This window comes from Humulus lupulus, chromosome 7 (genome assembly GCF_963169125.1).
Source record: "Humulus lupulus chromosome 7, drHumLupu1.1, whole genome shotgun sequence".
NCBI lineage: Eukaryota > Viridiplantae > Streptophyta > Magnoliopsida > Rosales > Cannabaceae > Humulus > Humulus lupulus.
Window position 1 is genome coordinate 94,267,658 of NC_084799.1, and position 22,435 is coordinate 94,290,092.

Genomic DNA, 22,435 nt, shown 5'->3' on the forward strand with positions numbered 1-22,435 from the left:
GATCCTTTAAAGTCGATCCCACATGCCCTAAGAATATCCTCCAACACCTGAATTGTCCTCTCAGACTTTCCTTCGGTCTGAGGATGAAAGGTCATGTTGAACTTCAACTAAGTCCCCATAGCCTTCTGTAAACTACCCTAAATCTTGGAGGTAAAGAAAGGATCCCAGTCTGACACAATAGACTTAGGAACCCCGTGGAGACGTACGATCTCCCTCACATACAACTCTGCATATTGATCCACTGTATAATTTGTCTTCACTAGAAGAAAGTGAGCTGACTTGGTGTATCTATCCACTATAACCCACACCGAGTCATGAAGTCCCACTGTCCTTGGTAAACTTCCCACAAAGTCCATTGTAATATCCTCCCATTTCCACTCGGGAATACCCAAAGGCTGAAGCAACCCCGCTAGTCGCTGATGCTCAGCTTTCACCTGCTGACAGGTCAAACACCTAGCCACGTACTCTACCACATCCTTCTTCATCCTGGGCCACCAATACAACGTCTGTAGATCCTGATACATCTTCGTGGTACCCGGATGAAGTGAGTACGGTGTAGTATGTGATTCATTTAATATCTCTCGTCTAATCCCCACATCAGTCAGAAAACAAATCCGACCCTGATATCATAGCAAACCAACCTCAGAAATAGAATAGTCCTTAGCTACTCCTGCTAAGACATTCTCTCTAACCTCCTGTAATTGTGCATCCACCTACTGACCCTCCTTGATCCCCTCTAGTAAGGTCGATTTCAAAGTAATGCTGGCCAACCGGCCCACCACCAACTTTATCCTCGCTCTGAACATATCATCAGCCAACTCCCTCGAAATATGAGTGAAACTAAACAATTGACCTGGGCCTCTCCGGATCAATGCATCTGCCACCAGATTGGCTTTCCCTGGGTGGTAAAGAATATCATAGTCATAGTCTTTTACCAACTCCATCCAATGCCTCTACCTCATGTTCAGGTCATTCTAAGTGAAGAAGTACTTCAAACTCTTATGATCGGTGTATATCTGGCACTTATCCCCATATAGATAATGTCACCACACCTTTAGTGCGAATACCACCGTTGCCAATTCCAAATCATGGGTAGGGTACCGCTACTCATACTCATTCAGCTGTTGTGATGCATAAGCTATAACCTTCCCGTTCTACATCAACACACAGCCCAAACCCAACCTCGACACATCACAATATACCATAAACTTTCCTTCCTCCGAAGGAAGACTTAGCACAGGAGCAGTAATAAGTCGCCGCTTCAATTCTTGAAAACTGTTCTCACACTTGTCTCACCAGACGAACTTCAAATTGTTCTGTGTCAATTCTGTCATCGGTGCAACAATCTTCGAAAACCCTTCTACAAACCATCTGTAGTAACCTGCTAACCTGAGGAAGCTTCTAACCTCTGAGGCATTCCTTGGCCTCGACCAATCTCTCACTGCCTCCACTTTAGATGGATCCGCCTTAATCCCATCCTCACCAATGGTATGTCCAAGGAATGTCACTTCTGGTAGCCAAAACTCACACTTCTTAAACTTGGCGTACAACTGTTGTTCTCTTAACCTTTGCAAGATCTGTCAAAGATGTTTCTCATGCTCTGTCTCTGAACTGGAGTACACTAAGATGTCTTTGATGAAGACAATCACAAACTGATCTAAGAAGTCCATGAACACCCAATTCATTAAGTCCATGAAGGTTGCTGGGGCATTGGTCAAACCAAATGACATCACCAGAAACTCATAGTGCCCATACCTTGTTCGGAAAGCTGTCTTTGGTATATCCTCGTCCTTGATCCTCAGCTAGTGATAACCAGATCGAAGGTCAATCTTCGAGAATACCGTCTTTCCCTGCAGCTGATCAAACAAGTCGTCAATCCTTAGTAGAGGGTACTTATTCTTGATGGTCAACTTGTTCTATTCTCTGTAGTCTATAGACATCCTTAGAGTCTCGTCCTTCTTCTTTACAAACAAAACCAGAGCACCCCATGGCGAGTAGCTAGGCCTAATAAACCCTAAATCCAGAAGCTCTTGATGCTATATCTTCAATTCTTTCAGTTCTGCCGATGCCATTCTATATGGTGCCCTTGACACTCGCTCTGACCTTGGTGCCAATTCAATGATGAATTGAATCTCCTTGTGTGGTGGCAACCCTGGTAAATCCTCAGGAAATACATCCAAGAATTCACGAACCAATCTAGTCTCTCCCGACCTTGTTGGAAAAACTCTAGTAGTATCCGCCACACTAACCAGAAAACCTATATATCCTCCCTGTAATAAGTCCCTGGCTCTCAGCGCTGATATCATGGGTATGTGGGGTCCACATACCGCACCCAAAAAAACAAAGGGATCCTCTTCCTCGCGCTCAAAGGTCACCATCTTCTTCCTACAATCAATAGTAGCTCCATATCTAGCCAGCCAATCCATCCCCAAAATCATGTCAAAATCCTCCATACCTAACCCAATCAAATCTACTGATAGCTCCCTATCATCAACCATCATTGGAATTGCTCTAATCCATCTCCTAGAAACTACCAGTTCCCCTATAGGCAATATAGTCCCAAACCCCGCAGTATAGTACTCACTAGGTCTACACAATCTATCAACTACCTTACTAGAAACAAATGAATGTGTAGCACGACAGTCAATCAATACAGTGAAAAGAGAGCCAGTCCTAGAAAGCTGACCTGTTGCCACTGAGGGACTAGCCTCGGTCTTTGCCTGTGTCAAGGTGAACACTCAAGCTGGAGTCAAGTTGTCCACCTTCCCTGCTTCCAATTTCTTCACTGTTGGGTAGTCTTTCTTGAGGTGTCCCACCACCCCACACACATTACAGGACTTGGCCCGATATTTGTCTGGATGGCGTCTTCTGCACCTTATGCACTCTGGGTAGTTCCTCCATGTGTCACTGCCTCCCTGACGGCCATCCTGAACACCTCGAACCCTCCTATCAAGACCAATCACTAGGGCCTCCGCCCCTACCAGATCCTGAATATGGAGGCACCGCCCTGTGAACCTCTCGTCTCGTAGTATTCTCCCTCCAGATCTTGTACTCCGCTTCCTCAACGATAAGATCTTTCTCAATAGCCTGGGCATAAGTCGTCCCCCCAAGTACTGTTGTAATCCTCACATCTCAGGCTATCATAGCATTAAGCCCTCTGATAAATATGTCCTACTTAGCTGCATTAGTAGGCACAAGATCTGGTGCGAACTTCGCAAGTCTATCAAACTTCAGGGAATATTCTGTAACTGTCATGTTGCCCTGAACTAACCGCACAAATTCATTCACCTCCGCTGCCCTGACGGCAACATTGTAATACTACTGACTAAACAAGTCCTTGAATCCATCCCCACCCAAAGTAGTAACATCTCTAGTTTGTGATGCCACTTCCCACAAAATGCGGGCATCCTCTCTCAACATATATGTGGCACAGGCCACCCTATCATGACCCTCTACCCTCATGAAGTCCAGGATAGCGGTAATCATACTCATCCATTGTTCGACCTTTAATGGATCTGGTCCCCCCTCAAAAGTTGGAGGATGCTGTCTCCTGAATCGCTCTTACAACAACTCCCACCTATTCCCAACTTCCAAGGGCTGAATAACTGGTGCTACTGCAAGTGGCACAATAGAAGCAGCACTCCCTGATGAAGCCTGTTGTGTCAGAAGACAGATTTTATCTTCTTGGCTTCAAAGCCGGGCTTGCATGTCTACCATAATTTGTTGCCAGTTCTCAAGGACTGCCAGAGGGTTCTGGCCCTGGTCATCATCCCTAGCCTCGAACCTAGTGCCGACTAGTCGTATAGATTGCCTTGGACGCATATCTATCCAAGTTAATCTGCAATCAACGACTCAGCAGTTAGACTATGATGACAGGGTAACAATCTTTCCATGATCCACCATTGGAACACAACCAATCACAAGCAATGAAGATCTAATAGTTTCTCTAAATATTCATTCACATACAGTAGCAATGCTAATAAGCACGCCTCAATATCATCACACAACAGTCAAGGGCCAGGCCCTATCAGTATCTCATGCTCCTTATTAGTCAAACAGATATCAGTATTCATATCTCTTTCCAATCACTTAAGAATATAAACATGAATACACAATTACCAAACCCTGAGTAGAGCATGTCTTTAGCAGCGAATGTACATGTCCAGCCAGTCTTCAGGAACCCTTAAACCTAGACCGCTCTGATACCAAGTTGTAACACCCTGAATAACCAAGACCGTTACACTATGTGTTTATAAAGGTACAAGACTTGATGATCAAGTCATTTAATTTAAAAATGTGACACTAAACGATAATCGAAATAGGGTTAAATGATTTTGGTCATAAAAATATGAGTTTCATTTAAACAAATGCTTGATACATGGGATCCAAAAATTAGGGTTTAAAGGACAGTTTACAAAATTTTAAAGGTTATATACAACCACAAGTCACTTCAATGGAAAAATAGGAATTTTAGATTCTTCTGTCCCTGAACCATCCCTCAGCCGTGGCGACCGAGTAGCTAACTATGTACATTCTGCCCCTAGAGCTCTCCCATTCAAGGTTGGTTCAGCTTACCCTTGCCTTTGCCTGCACCACGTAGCACCCGTGAGCCAAGGCCCAGCAAGAAAACCATAATACATAGCATAACCAACAAAAATAATCAAATAATTCACAAAACATTAACAAGATATTCAACAGACAATAGCATTCACATAATCAGTGATATCAATCAACAAATCAATAATCTACCATCCAGGTAATCAACATGCCATAATCATCAGATTAACAACAGTAAACACATCATACAATACCTAGGGTCGACGCCCTTAGGTCGCACCCTCTATTTATCCCACTGACTCCGGCTCACTTAGGCCGAGCTTAGTGATTATATAGTTAACCTTAGCTACCAATGGTCGAGCCGCGTCCTATGCACAAATATCAATTTTGGAACTCTTAGGATGTTTATTTCCGTCTCACATGGCATAACACAATTATACACCATTGTATACAAATATAGGGAACCCTTAGTCCAAACATAGCCACACAAACGGGTGCAGTTTTCTTACCTTTGATTCCGAGCGGAGAAAGTAAACTGATTCCGAGCACGGTCCTTAGCCTCGAGCCTTGGAGATAAATCTAGTCACAAGGGCCATTGATTTTCATCAACTTCCAATCAGAAATAAAATACCTAGGAGACTGACACTAACCTCCGGGACCTCAATTTCTACTAAACCGGGTAGTAGAAATTGTCCCGAGCACCTAGGTTCGAAACCCTGAGCTCTAACAATTCTTAAAACACTTCCAAGGACAAAATTCCCAGGCGGGTCGTGACTTGGCATAGCAAGTCTTGGCTTGCCCCAAGTCAGAGAGCAAACTCCCAAGTCAAAGGGGAGGCAGGTCGCAACTCGGCCAAGCAAGTCGCGGCGCTCCCCCAAGTGAGAGAGCTCCGTAGGCCAGAAGGGCCAAAGGCACCGTGGCGCCCTTAGGCTGGGTCGCGGTGCACCCTACGAACCGAGAGAAAAACTGGGTTTTCTCCTCCTTCTCCCAGCCAAGAACACTTAAACTCAGCCCAAAATTCTACCTCAAAACCTCCCCAATTCACTCACCAAACAAGCTACGAACTTAGAAATTTATCACCTATTTGGATCCTCAAAACCTTAGCCATAAAACTAAGATCATAACCAAATTCAACATATATTATCCCCTCACAAGCTCAGCCAAATTCATCACTAAACCCATACTCAAGAACTCCAAAATTCAACTTAAACTACTCAGCAAAACATAGAAATAAGAGCAATAATCTTACCTCAAATGGAGACCCAACTTTTAGTAGAAACCTTCACACCAGTCCAGCTCAATTTTTAAACTTTTCTTCTGAATTCCAGCTCCAATTCGAACTTGAATCTCCTTCACTTTCTGTCTAAAATTCCAAGCTTCAGCCACTTTCAACAGCCCCAAAACAATCAAACACCAAGGAGGAAAGAAAGAGAAATAGTGAGGGAGAGAGAGTGAGTGAGCTGAGATATTTTTCCCTTCTTTCTTTTATTAGATTATTCTATAATCTTCTCTGTTTTATCCTATTAAAATTGAGCATATCCATAGTTTTAGGAAAAGACCTCTTTGCCCTCCCAAATAACACTAACCTTTAACTCAATCTAGGGGTAGAATAGCCATATGTTCCCAATTCCCACTAATTCCTCAAGTGTGCCGAATATTTACCACTTAAATCCCATCATCCAATTAATCACCAATTATTTACCCTCTGTCTAATAATCTTCAATATATTTCCAAAAATACCCCAAGGCTCCCCCGAGCCAGGTATAAATCCCCGCCGTGACTATTTCGCCAAACCACTCACTAGGATCATCTCGAGCCATATGCTGCAAATATATCCAAATAATAAAGTGGTCTCAACAATTTACCACAAATAATCACATTTATGCCCTCAACGGGCCAAAATTGCAGATATGCCCCTATAAGCTAAATAGGGCCCACATGCATATTAATACTCGTAAACATGCATTTCACCTATCCATATAATCATATAATCATGCATTTCACATAATCATGCATTTAATCATTTAAATCACACATAAACCAACTATGGCCTCCCGGCACACTAATCAAGGTCCTTAAGCCTTATTAGTGATTTTGGGTCGATACACTCTTCATAGGACAAATCTGTGTGTAACTCCAAAACCTCATAACTTAGCATATGAGTTGCATCTGATACATATTTCTGAAGCATCAAAATATTGAATACATTATGAACCCCTGACAGTGATGGAGGTAAAGCCAGCCTATAGGCGACCTGACCAATCCTCTCCAGGATCTCAAAAGGTCCAACAAACCTAGGGCTCGGCTTGCCCTTCTTCCCAAACTGCTTCACTCCTCTCAAAGGTGAAACACGGAGGAAGTCATACTCCCTAACCTGGAACTCTATGTCTCTACACTTGGGACCAGCATAGCTCTTCTGTCCAATAATAGAAGCGAGAATCTGAGCTCTAATCTTCTCAATATCCTTATTGGTCCTCTGAACTTCTTCAGGACCCAGATATTTCCTTTCACCCATTTCATCCCAATGGATGGATGACCTACATTTCCTACCGTACAACATCTTATATGGTGCCACTCCAATAGTCGACGGGTAGCTGTTGTTGTAGGAAAACTCAATCAAAGAAAAATACTTACTCCAGGACCTTTCAAAGTCTGGAATGCATGCTCGCAGCATGTCTTCTTATATATGTATCGTCCTTTTAGATTTCCCTTCTATCTGAGGATGATAGGCAGTACTAAACTTCAGTTGTGCACCCATGGCCTTTTCCAGACTTCCTCAAAACTAGGAAGAAAAAATGGGGTCCCGATCTGACACAATAGACCTAGGAGCCCCATGAAGGTGTACTATCTCTTTCACACAGAGATCAGTGTACTGATCCACTGTAAAGTTCATCCTCACTGGTAAAAAGTGAGCTGACTTAATGTATCTGTCCATAATAACCCACATTGAATCATACTAACCCCCTGTCTTGGGTAACCCAACTATGAATTCCATAGTAATGTCTTCCCACTTCCACTAAGGAATTCCCAAAGGTTGTAATAGCCTTGTTGGTCTCTAGTGTTCAGCTTTCACCCGCTGGCATGTTGGGCACTTTGCCACATGTTCAATCACATCCTTTTTCATCCTCGACCACCAATATAGGTATTTCAAATCCTGATAGATCTTCGTGGTGCCTGGATGGAGAGACTTCGGTGTGGTATGAGATTCATCCAGAATATCCTGTCTATAACAGAATCCATCATAACAGAAATTCGCTCTTTATACCTCAGCAAATTCATGTCTGAAACGATGTAGTCCTTGCCCGCTCCTGCTAGGATGTCTTCTCTATGTCTCATTAACTGAGGGTCATTCACGTAACCTTTCTTTATTCTCTCCAAAAAAGTAAACTGCAAGGTGATGTTAGCTAACTGGCCCACCACCAACTCTAACCCTGCTCTATCATCTATTTTGCCAACTATTTTGATGTCTGCTTCAAACTAAATAAATGTCTCAGACCTCTCCGACTCTAGGCTTCTGCCACAACGTTGACTTTCCTAGGTTGGTAAAGAATCCCATAGTCATAATCTTTCACCAACTCCAGACAACGTCTTTGTCTCATGTTTAGATCTTTCTGGGTAAAGAAATACTTTAAGCTCATGTGGTATGTGTACATCTCACGCTTATCTCCATAAAAGTACTGCTACCATACCTTCAATGCAAATACCACTGCTGCTAACTCCAGATCATGCATAGGGTATCACTATTCATATTCCTTTAATTGTCATGATGCATAGGCAATAAAATTTTCCAGCTTGCATAAGAACACAGCCTAACCCCTGCTTTTATGCATCCACAAACTTCTCCTGATCTGACGAAAGACTCAGAACTGGAGCAATGATCAATCGCTGCTTCAACTCCTGGAAGTTGTTCTCACATCTATCCGACCATACAAACTTCAAGTTCTTGCGTATCAACTCCGTCAGTGGTGTTGCAATCCTTGAGAACCCTTCCATAAAGCGTCGCTAATACCCTACCATTCCAAGGAAATTTCTAATCTTAGAAGCCTTCCTTGGCCTTGGAAAATCCCTAATTGCCTCAATCTCGGCCGGATCCACCTTAATTTTGTCTTTACTAACAATGTGACCGAGGAATGTCACATGTAAAACTAGAACTCAAACTTCTTGAACTTGGCATACACTCCCCCAGTCTCTGCAATACCAATCAGAGATGTCGCTCATGCTCCAGCTCCGACTAGGAATAAACCAGGATGTCTTCAATGAAGAAAATCATGGCCTAGTTCTGACAGGGAATAATCCTTGAACACTTTGTTCATCAGATTCATGGAAGTTATTGGGGAATTAATCAATCCAATTAACATGACCAAGAACTCATAATTCCAATACCTGGTAGGAAAAGCTTTCTTCGGGATGTCCTCATCTTTGATCCTCAGGTGGGGATAACCAGATCAAAGATCAATCTTTGAGAACATTGTCTTGCCCTGTAGTTGATCAAACAAATCATCGACCCTCGATAGTGGATACCTATTCTTGATAGTCAACTTATTCAACTCTCTATAATCAATGCACATCCTCAAAGAACTATCCTTCTTCTTTACAAATAAAATCAGTGCACCCCATGGCGAGAAATTGGGCCTAATAAACCCCAAGTCCAGTAGTTCTTGTAACTGAACCTTTAGTTCTTTCAATTATGCAAGAGCCATCATGTACAGTGCTTTAGACCCTGAGTTTGTCCTCGGTGCTAATTCGATAAAAAAATTTATCTCCCTGTGCGGCAGCAACCCTAGTAATTCTTCTTGGAATACATCCAGAAACTCACAAACTAATCTGGTCTCCTCAAGTCCAACTAGCACAACCCTAGTTGTATCCACCACACTAGAGAAGAATCCTATGCAGCCACCTCGCAATAGGTCTCTAGCCCTGAATGCTCATATCATAGTAATGTGGGGTCCATGCACAGTTTCCACAAAGACAAACATGTCCTCACCCTCAGGTTCAAAAGTTACCATCTTCTTCTTACAATTTATGGTTGCCCCATACTTGGCTAGCCAATGCATACCATAATCATATCAAAGTCATCCATAACTAGCACAATCAAATCCACTGATAACTCTCTACTCTCAACCTCTAGCGGTAACGATCTGACCCATCTCCTAAAGACTACCAGATCCCCAGTAGGCAATAAGGTCCCAAATCCCACAACATAATAATCTCATGGTCTACATAATCTATCAATCACTCAAGTAGATACAAAGGAATGTGTAGCCCCATAATCAATCAACACAATATAAGATATATCAGTACCAATAAGCTGACCTGTCATGATTGTTGGACTAGCATTAGCCTTTGACTGTGTCAGTGTGAACAATCGAGCTGAAGTCAAGCTATCCGCCTCTTTGGTTCTTCCTTCTTCACCCTTGGGCAATATTTCTTAAGGTGCCCAACTATACCGCATAAAAATCATGCCTTCGCTTGGCATTTCCCCAGTTGATGTCTCCTGTATCTGGCACACTCCGGACAAATCCTCCAACTCTCATTGCCGCCTTGGCGGCGAATGTGTATACCACATGACCTCCTGTCGAGGCGTGAAACTGTAAAAGTTTTTAGGGTATTTATCTTCTGGTCACTAGGGCCTCCACCCCTATCAGATCCTGTAAAGGAGCTCTCACCCTCCTTGTGTCCATTCTGGCCACGTTCTTGCAACAGATCTTGTTCTTTGCGCCCTCGCCGGTAAGTGCCTTTTCTACTACCTGAGCGTAAGTCATCACAAGATAATATTTTGTAAGAATTCTTATGGAGTAGTGTAGATACATCACAAGATAAGATATTGTTAATCAAACTAAGAAAATCTTTTAACAAGTTACCTAGTCTATTATGCCATGTTCCAGTTGAAACAAGATTTACTAAAGAAGAATTCAAATAAGCAACATTTAGAAAGTAGACATCATTTGAATCACCCGTGACAATTGTCTTTTCTAAAGAAGAATTCAAATAAGCAAGATTTAGAAAGTAGACATCATTTGAATCACCCGTGACAATTGTCTTGTGTGTGACCTGAACCTGAATTAAAAAAAATGACAACAATTAAAACTACACAAAAAAATTAAAATTCAATATGAATCTAAAGAACATCTTGTAGCATAGTAAGGTTAGGATTTATTAAAATATCTCCATAATGAAATATTTGTATGATTGTGTGATTAGTGCCAAAAAGTACAAATTTACTGTTTAAAAATGTCAGAATAAATTGTGTTTTAATTAATATTTTCAAATAATTTATTTTATATATCGTGAATTTGAAAATATTTAGTTTTCATTTTATTTGTTTTGCTTTGTAGGAAAATATTTGTATTTTTTCATAAGAAAAGAAATCAAATGGAAAAAGCTAAAGGCCCAAAAGAGATCCCAAGCTAGGGATGGCAACGGGTAGGGTATGAGTATGGTATGCCTATTCCAAGATCCTACCCTATAAAAAAAATTATCTATCCATACCCTTCTCTTTTACCCTACATTTTTTTTGTGGGTAGGGTACGAGTATTATCATAACATATATAGCGTACTCACGGGTAACCCTCCCCTAATAAAATTTAAAATAAATAAATATTTGAAAAAAATCAATGCACTATATGTTGACTTGCGACATTGAGTCAAATTGAATGACAATTAAGAATAAAAAAGAGTTGAATTCAAGTAAACGACACCAAGGAATTTATAGTGGTTCGGTCTCATGAGTTAGTAATGTCTTACGTACACTTGCACTTTTATTAATTACGAAGATCTCATACTCAAGAACAGAAGAACAAGATTCAACAAAGTTCCCTAAGCCTGAGAGAGAAATAATTCCACAAAGCCTTTGTATGTAAAGTGGGCATGAAAAATAATGATTGTGGGAGATCTCTATTTATAGAGTCCCTTAGTGGCCATCGGCCTTACAAATATGGAATGGGCCCCCACATGCCTAATGTGGGTCGTTACGACTGAATAGAGTATAAAAAATACATTCAAATTACAATTACATAAATATCTAATGAAACTCGGGCTATTCTGGTCTGGTGAACTGCCTAAAAAGTATTCCTCAAGCAGAGTCACATATTTTTACGTGGTTCAAGTTCATCAAGCTCTCAATGAAAGCACCAAAATGTTAACTAACTTTTTCGCTAGAAACTAATAAAATGAAAGCTTAAAGAAATAAAGATTGAGACATAGATTTTTATGTGGTTCAGATCATGAATCAACCCTAGTCCATGAGTCATATGTATTTAGGATGTTAAGAACTTGCAAATGTAAAGTTCTTGTGGACATTTTCAGGCAGCGTATATGCATGCTCTAAAATTAGAAATGGAATTTAAATCCTTCAAAAAGTGTGCCCTAGCCCTATTTAAAGATGGCTGGGGAAATTAATTCCCTAATGAGGTTTAATTACAATTATTCTCCCCTAATGGGGGCCGAAATACATAATAAATGGTAATTCTTCCAAAAAAAATGAGTTGGTGGGCCCCTGCGTATCTCCATGGGCCCAATACGAGGTATTCTAGTGTTAGAATTAATGCCCTAAAAGCAAGAAAAGACATTTTATTGATTTAAATAAAAGTACAATTTTATTATATTTGAATGTTATAATTAATATTTGAATTAATTATGTAATAATACCAAGAAAGAATATGATCTTGTATTAGTACGAAAGAATTATGATCATATATAATGAATAAAATAGTCAGTAACATATTAAAGTAAGGAATCTTTAATGAATGGTTACTAGTGCAGTTTACTAAGCATAGGGGATACGAGTGATCTAGATTCAGATTACTGGTGTGGATATACATCTTAGGAAAGGTGATGTAGATAATAGAGATTATATATGACAAGACTGATGAGAATTAATTATCTTTATAAACTTCCCGTCTGACATACAGATTTAATTCTTATCATAATAGATGATCATTTGTAGATCAGTCTAAATCCTGAGTATTCATGAACTCCTGTTTGTGTTTATTGGATCTTTTGATTCACTCGTTAAGGTTTCTTAGTATAATGAGGCTATTGACTTTTGTTTTGGAGATTCAATATCATGAATGGCTTGCAACATGATTTATAATAATGGAATTCATACTTTCCTAACGTATCAAATATTGGTTCCCTTAAGGGTTAATTCCAGAACTGAATAGATATTAAACTCAAATCTATAAATGATTATAGAATAATTATTCACTAGTGAATTAATGGTACTTAAGAATCAATAGATAATTAGAAAGGTAAAAGGGTAATCTCGACTAGCTCTAATTAACGAACCAATAAATTGAGGACAAAACTACATTTATAGATTATATCAGTGGACTACAAGAGAAAACTCTCTGTAAATATAATTCTATAAATACTTAGAGTGCAATTCCAAATTTATAGTGGAGTAATCATGAAATTAACAAATAAGATTATTAAATTAAAGTGTTTAATTAATAATCTAGTTTATGGGAGATTCATATTATAGGTTCATTGTCCCCAGATCACCTCTGTCTTACAATGTCAAGGGTAAGGATGTCAAAAGAAATATTTGAAGAGAGAATGACTTAATTTAAAAGGAATTAATTTTCCATGGCAATGAAAGAATTATGTAATAATTATGGGTAATTGAATAATTATGAATTAATTAATTATTTAACTCTATAGATTTTATTTTGAAAAAACTATAGGTTAAAATAAATATTAATTATGTTTGGATTAATATAAAGAGATATTAATAATTATCTTATTTAGAATAAGATATTTATGTATTTATTTAAATTTGATATCTTAAGATAAAGTTAATTTTGAATTAACTGATATTTATTTTTGGATAAATATATTGTCTTAAATCTTAATTAAATAAACAAATGAGAAAATTAGGGAAAACCCTAATGTGTCTACCGCCACTCACTGTATTGCACAGTGAGTGGCGCCATACACAGGATTTCCTATCTTTGGGATTTGAATTTTGAATTCTAAATAATTTGTTTATTTAATACTATATATTTAACTGTTCTTTTCTAAATATGATTTAAATTAAAGAATTAAATAAGTTGTAACGGTCAATTTTATTTTAATAAAATAAATATTAATTAAATTAGTTAATTATTTTTATAAACCTGAAAAGAAGTGATACTTTTCAAGAATAACAAGAAATGATTTTCATCGGCTGTTAGACTCTCTCTCTAAAAAGAAAGCGATAGTTTTTCCTAAACCTGAAAAACTATCTAATACATCTTCTCTCTATCAACATTTTGAATCCTACGTTTTGAGTACATCTAGAGAGTCCTAAATCAACATTTTGAATCCTACGTGCCCACACACGTCCTTGTGTGTTTGAGGATTGGACTGGAAGATCAAGGTGTGAGCTTTCAGAATTTGGATTGGTAGATCGTTGATTTATACAAAAATATTTGTGGATACTTGATAGACATCAACATATAATATATCTATATATGTACAATCCTGGTTGGTATTAATAAATTTTTAAAACCCCATTTCTCTGTTGTGTATCTCTGATTTACACTTTTAATAAAAACAATTGCAACTAGAGCAGTCACATATATATATGAAATGATGTGTGGGTTTCTTGAATTTATTATATGTATGTTGATATTTATATTGAATGGATGGATATGTTTTTTGAATGTATTGTTGAATGATGGATCGTTAATTATATGGTTCTATCGGGTTAGGAATTTGAATTTCTATATCTTGTGTAAGCCATAAAGGGCATATGAATTTTCGTAATTTTCTTTTTGAAATATGAGATTTGAAAATTTGTACACAAGAAAAAGAAAGGACCCGCGCCTTGCACCTTCGAGGCACATGGCACGAGCCCCATGGCGACTAGCCAGCTGCACGCGAGGACCCATGCGAGCACCTGCTCCCGCGCACATCGCCCAGCCTGAGACCCTGCTCCGCGCGTGCACCTAGGCCTTGCCTCCAGCGTGTGCTAGCACGAGCCTCTGCGCACCCGAAACTTTGCGCACTTGCAGCTAGCCCGCACCCCTGCACCATGCGATTCCAAAGCCACCTGCGCCGCCCCTGACTAACCCCTTCGCTCACCTTGTTTTCGTCGGCCCTAGTGGTCTAGGGCACCATTCTTGGTGCCCAAGTTAGATCCTATTCTTATGCTACTATCTTTTAGTTAATTATGTTTTGAATTATTTGAATTTAAAAGTTTAATTATCTTATTTTATTTTTATTAGAAAAATAAAATATTTTTTAGTTGGTTAAGATTTATCTTAAGTTTAAATAATTATTTGAATTTGATTCTTTGATTATTTAAATTCAACCATATTAAAAAGATGACAAAAAATGGTTATTTAATAACAAGTTAGTTTTAATTAAATAAATTAATTGGAAAGTTAGTTTTAATTAATTAGTTGGGCCTAACAAATTTCTAAAGATTAGCAAGAAAGCCTAAAAGAGAGGTGAAGCACTTTTGGAGTCTCGAAAACAACTCAAAGGCTATTTTGTAATTTTATTTCTATTTTTTCAAAGTTTGTAAATTTAGAAAGACACAATAGTACTCGATTCATCATTTATTGCCTATTTATTTATTTATTGTATTTACCTAAATAAATTTTAATTAATGTTTTATTGATAACATGATCATGCACTAGTTAATTACATGCCACTCATGAAACCTCACACAGTTTTTCCATTAATCATGCATCTTTTAGAACACATGATTATTTAGGATTGTCTTAACTGTTTATGTGAAATGTTTTGGAGAAATCAATTGCATGTAAACTAATGAGTATTAAATTAGTTAAAACTTGGTAACTCACACCATAATAAAGGCAATAGTTATTATAGGCCTTTAAGATAACCAATTTTATTTAAAAAGTGTTTTAGTAAAGTTAGATGTATGTAAATGGTAATTATTTAGATCACTTTAATTGTAGAAACATGTTATTTTATAATTAAAAGTATTTTGTAATTAATTACATTCATAGGGTTATTAATAAAGTAGTGATTAATTTAATAAAACACATTTTTTCTAAATAAGTAAGTGGGAGAAGGTGATCATCTCAATGTGACCTATGGTCTCTATTGTTAGTACAACACTGTGATATATTAATAAGGCATCGAGGCGGCTTTGTTTTCACCCCATAAGGAAGGTTTCTAGACATATTAATATCAATGATGACTTCTTACAAAGATCGGAATAAGCGATGTAGTTTACTCTTGACCGTCCCTAAGGTGACACTCTCTAAGTTAAGTTATGCATTCTGAAATAATGGGTTACACTTAATAAAGATGCAATTAAGCTTTTGTAGTGGATAATTGCATCTTGAACAAACAAGCGGTACTTTATATTTAAAAGAGAAAATAAAGAGTTATTTTAAATTTTAAATAATAAAGATAAGATTCTCTTATAAACTATTTGAATTTAACTTGACCGACCCTAAGATGGCACTTTATTTGTTGGGTAGTTTTATCGTGGAATAGTGAATGTTTATTTATGTGTTTTGATTGTTGCATTCATGCATCGTATTTACTTTACAAATAATTGATATTTTTTAAATAGTAATATTATAGTATTTTATCTCTTTCAGTAATGTCGAATGGTGGCAATCTAATAACTTCTTTAATTTCACTTGAAAAACTTATTGGTGATAATTTTATAAGATGGAAATCGAATTTAAATCTGATGTTAATCTGTGAGAACCATAAATTTGTCCTAACTAAGGAATATCCTGAAGAGCCCATTGCCAATGCCCAGAAGAATATTCGGGACAAATATGATGTATGGATTCAATCCAACAATAAGGCTAAGTATTACGTGCATGTGAGCATGAATGATATTCTGCGAACAAAGCATGACCCATGGAAAATACTTTTGAGATAATGGAATCTCTGCAGGCCATGTTTGGGCAACAATCTGATCAAAGTAGACATGAGGCTACTAGAACCTACATGACTGCTAAGATGAAGAAAGGTGTTTATGTGCGTGAACATGTCTTAAGGATGATTAACGTGACACATGAAGCAAAAATACATGGGGTCGTCATTGATGAGCGTACACAAGTAAGCATCATACTTTAATCGCTTGCTCATGCTTTCTCTGTGTTCACGAACAACTATATTATGAATAAGTTGGAATTCAACATGACCCAGCTATTGAATGAACTGCAGCCATTTGAGTCTCTTAACAAAACTATATCCAAAGAGACTGAGGGAAATGTGGCAGAGGAGATACCTTCAACCTCTAAGGATAAAACCAAGAAGATGATGAAGAACAATGACAAGGACAAAAGTAAGGACAACAAGACCAACAAGGCAAGAAGGCACTAATGCAATAATTTCAATGTGAAAGTATACACAATCGTAGACAATTAAGAACATAGATAAGTAGAGTATCGTCCCATAGAGATTGTTTATTAACTATTAAATATAAACTTCCCAATTCTATTTGGCTAATAAAACTTCAATTCAAGAATATCAAGAACAGAAACAAGAATTCACCAAACTAACAATTAACTAATAACATAAACAAGTAAAAGCAAAATGAATTCAATGGATCAAAACCTAGGGTATTTAATTTCATCATCTATCCACTTTACCATTTCATCAATACAATGTCCATTATTCTTTCTCTTATTGTGGTAGCAGATTTACTAAAGCAAACTATATTCTTATTAAGATATATAAATCTCTCAATCTATATGCAAATTTTCTACATCTCTGTGATAAATTCCAAATATAAGGCAAGCATTAAGAATAGAAATCTTAAAAGCTACACAAACCATGTAGGTACTCTCGTCCTATATCAAAATCTATGTCTATTCAACTAGAGCATATTTAACACTCACAGCTCAGATTTTGAATTAAATTCACAAGTAATGCAAATAATGACATCAAATTATTCGCATTCATTTAGCACGAAATTAAATAGATCACAATGAAGAAAAATAAATCATAGAAATTGTATTAACTAATAATAAAGTACCAAGAGACTATATTAAAACCCTAGAAAATAAAATTATTTCATAACTAAATTCATAACATCCATTGATTCAGAAAATAACATAGAAAAAGAAATTAAAGAAGAAAAGAAGAAGAACTCTTGTTGAATTCCCCAATCTTGATCTCTAAGTTCCTCTTGTTCTTTAGCGGCCAACGTTCATTTGAATCGTTCATAATTATGTTTTTATAATAGCCCTAGTGAATCCCTGCGAAAAGAGCATTTTGTCCTCATAAAAATATGATTTTCGTATACTGTACGGACTCAAGCGCCGCAGCATAGCCATCAAGCACTATGACCCTAGCATGATAAGCCCCAGTCGAGGATCCTCTAACTTCGATGGCACTATGGCCCAGCATTCTTGCGTCATGACTCAAAATGATTTAGAGCCGCAGCTCAGCATTGAAGTGTCGAGACTCGAACCCAGAGGTATAGCAACCTTTTTTACTTAGCCAGCACCGCGACCCAGCTTCAAGAGTCGAGGCTCAAAATATCTCCATCTTAAAAATGAACATTTTAAGCTTCCTTTCGACCCTCGAACTCTTCTAAAGTGCCCTGACACAACCAAACACCATTTAACGTAAGAAATCTGCCATTTATCTTCAAATCAGCTCTTAGTTACTCCACATCCACGCCACCCCTCGATTAATCACTAAAACCTGAAAAACACACAAAACACAAGCATCATTTTGCACCAAAACAACTTAAAAGATTAAAAACACACCCTTAAAACCTACTCTAAAACAGTACTAAAATAGACCTAACAAATTCCCCTAGACTTACCCTTTACTCGCCCTTGAGTAAAGTACACAACAATAAACAGACTCGACTAAAATCCTAAACAACAAACACCACTGAATAAAGACAACAACAACAATCAAGCCTCAAGCTATGATGACTAACACAATTATATAAACTACAGAAAAATCAACTTATAATCCAAAATTTCAATCAAAATATTCTTCCAATTCACTTAAGTCCAAACAAAAATAAAGCTCTCAAAATCATGATTAATAAAGAAAATTAATTCGAATCAATTCATGTTCACCAAATTTTTTCATTACAATCAATTAATATCATTATCAGATAAGCTTGCTATACTTACTAATCTCCACTAATATAGACAACACATGCTCAGAAATCAATAGGACTTTCACAACTTATAATTGAATGACTTAAGTAAAGGTAGATGAAAAATTCATTTAGGCTCAAATATACCATAAGCACACACACTAAATGTAACGCCCTACTACCTTAGAGCCGTTACTTAGTGAGTTTAAAACAGAAATCGTGCTTTTGACTGACTCTACGTGGTTTCTAAAACCAAAAGTGTGAATAAACTAGAACTTAAGGCTGTACTCTTTGAAAATGTTTAGTTTCATTAAAACATTAAGTATCAAACATCTGGGATCCCAAAAATAAGGTTTACAAAAATATTTACAACTCAAAAATAGATTTACACCAGGTTAACTATCAAAAGAATGAGTTAATACAGCCATATAAAAAATGCCCCCAATCAAAGCAGTCGGGCAGGGCGAACATGTACGCGCCGCCCCCACGCTCTCCATACTCATGGCCGGTTGACTGACTCCTTGCTTTTACCTGCCACACAGAGCACCCGTGAGCCGAAGCCCAGCAAGAAAACCCAAATAGTACATAACATATGCATAGTATATAGCTGACATAATCCACTGATAAATAGGAAAACCATCAGACTAAACAAGCACGGCCATGCCACCCCAGAGGCCTTACCAAAGCCTGGGGTCTCGGTCCTCACCGTAAGGATAACTCATGTATCCCTTGGGTCCCACCCTGGCTATGAGCACCCCATGTGCTGAGTGTTACTTCTGGCCCCAAGGCCGTACCCGGCCTTTCCCGCTCTCGGCCTTAGCCGTTCATTTCATTATAATCGCACGCATAATACATTTTGAAATAATTGTTCAAACATATAATAATTCATCCAAGGTCATACATTTGCAAGTAAAACAATCTAGGGCCATGCCCTGCAATAACACTATGGGCCCATGCCCTAATCCCGGGTGTTACGGTTTTCTTACCTTTAAATTCGATGGCCTTGATCAACCTAACTCCTTGAGCACGATCCTACTCGAGCCCTAGCGCTTACCTAAGAAAAATCCATAAGTCAAAGTCATTACCAAACCTCAAGTCCAAAACCTAGCCTCGGGACCAATCCCGAGCCTCCGGGAAGTCCTAGATCCCCAAAACAAAGTGGTGGAATCGAGCCCCGAACCCTAGGTCAAAATCCCTTCATAAAAGCCCAAAAATCCCCTCTGTGAACAGTGCAGCGCTACAGCGCTCAAAAGAGGGCGATGTAGCGCTACAAGCAGAACCACCCCATCAGAAACAGGGGCTAGCGCTACAGCGCCCCCCGACTAGCGCTGTAGCGCTAGTTGCAGCCAGACCAAAACCAAAAATCGCTTCTTGCGATTTTCTTCTCCCATTTAAACCCCAAACTTGTCCAAATCTTTCCCAAGCCCAAAAACAAACTTATACACACCTCACACTCATCCCAAGCATCACAAGAACTCAACCCCAAGCTCAACCAACCCAAAACTCAAAATCTAGGACACTCGAGATAGGATTTCCAGGCTTCACTGCCCCCAGGACGACCTATTGTAATACCACGAGGTCTCCTGTCAGGACCTGGAACTGGGAAGGTATCAGGAACCTTCCTCTTCTGATCACTAGGGCCAACACCTCTACCAGAACCCATAAATGGAGGACCTGGCCTCCTGAAATCTCTTCTGGCTGCATTTTAACGCCAGATCTTAATCTCTGCAGTTTCAGCTGTAAGTGCCTTCTCCACCACCTATGCATAAGTAGTCACTCCTGCCACAGCGGTGATGCGCACATCTCGGGCTAACCTAGGCTGTAGCCCCTGTAAGAAACGCTCTCTCCTGGTCCCATCAGTGGGCACCAGCTCCTTGGCAAACTTTGCCAAATGGTCAAACCTTAAGGCATACTCGGTTACTGATAAGTTTCCCTAAATTAGCCTCATAAATTCATTAGCCTTCACCGCTCTAATAGCGTCATTATAGTACTTTTCATTAAACAAGGTCTGAAATTCCTCCGAGCTAAGGAGATTAACATCCTTGGTCTGACCAACAACCTCCCACCAAATCCGGGCATCTTCCCGAAACATATAGGCCGCACAGGCCACCCTCTCAGTACCAACTACCTTCATAAAGTCAAGAACAGTGGTAATCATACTCATCCATTGTTCAGCTTTGGTGGGATCAGCACTGCCTTCAAACACAGGAGGTTGCTATTTCCCGAACCACTCATAAAGAGGTTCCAATCTATTTTCAATCCCAGGCAGTGGCCCAATAACTGGCACCAACACAGAAGGTGCCTCTGCAACACTGGCCACCACAGGCACTTGCTGTTGTCTTAGGAGACGAAGCTCCTCTCCCTGTTTTATCACTATAGCCTGCAAATCGCTAAACATCTGCTTCCAGTTTGGAGGTGCTGGCTGTGGAACCTGAGATTGGTCATTCTCTAGACCCTGACTATTGTCATTACTCTGACCCTGACCACTCTGGCCAGCTGCAGTGTCTGTCTGTTCTGGGTTCATTCTGTCACTGATACCTTACTGAAACAATAGTCAATACGGCCAGTCAGGTAGTAATAACTAAACCTCTTGCCGCCTTACGGTCCAAGAACAAACAGATAATAATCACATTCCACAGTCATTCAATATTCACAATCAGATACATGTTCATGGCATTCAGCACTCAGCATGTATCACATAATAACTCATAAACAACCATACTAATAAGCAGGTGCCAGCAATCTCAGTACTATTTAGTACACATTTGCTGAAGATATAGTATTTCAAGGCATAGGCTCAACACAGTATCTCACGCACACAGGTAAAGCATATATATTACATTTAAACAATTATACATGTAACCACGTAAATAGTTACCAAACCGTGAATCGAGCTTGTCTTCGGTGATGTGTGTACATACCCAGCCAGTCTACAGGAACCCTAACCTTGGCATTGCTCTGATACCAAGTTGTAACGCCCTGGTTACCCCAGAACAGTTACGGTGAACCGGAAATTTGACTCGCTACCCGAGTCCTTTGGTTAAAAACGTGATCTAGGTACTATTAACAGGTTAAGGTGAAAAACCAATAAAAAGGAAAGGGTACATTTCAATAAGTAAATAAACTGCTCATGAGCCTTTTAAAATGTTTACAAGATGTCCATAATACAAAAGAGTCGCTACAGTTTCAAATTTACAATCCCCGCCGGCCTAAGCGGCAAAAATAGGGTAAACCCCTAGTCCCTTTGAGAACTCCTGGACCGTGGCGTCAAGCGGCCCTGTATGTACATCACATCGCCCAAGCTCTCCACTTAAGGCTGGCCAAGCTTTTCCTTTCCTTTACCTGCACCACATAGCACCCATGAGCCAAGGCCCAACAAGAAAACATAATAAGACATGATATAATATCGATAACGATCATAATAACCATTCAGAACTATCAGTCCAACAAATAGGTGACAATAGCCAAAAGTCACAGTAATGAGCATCGCTTCCTCTAGCCATGTGACGATAGGGTCACCAGGGCTTAACTGATAGGTGATCTCTTTCATAAGCTTGTTCAGGACAGGTGCATGGCGATTGGTCACCAACATAACCTTCCTCACGACTCTAGAGTCGAAACTATGGACAACGTCCCTTAGCCACGTGACAAACGGTCACCGGGGCCATAGACCTTGGCTATAGTCATCTGGTTGTAGACCAGGCAAGCGCTTATAAATTCTTCGACCTTAGGGTCAGACCCGCATTAATGCCATAGAGCCATTCAATGCGTGATCATCGTCTTTAGAGTTGGTCCCTGACTAGTCAGTGTCTCAAGCAGGTAATCAGCATTCAC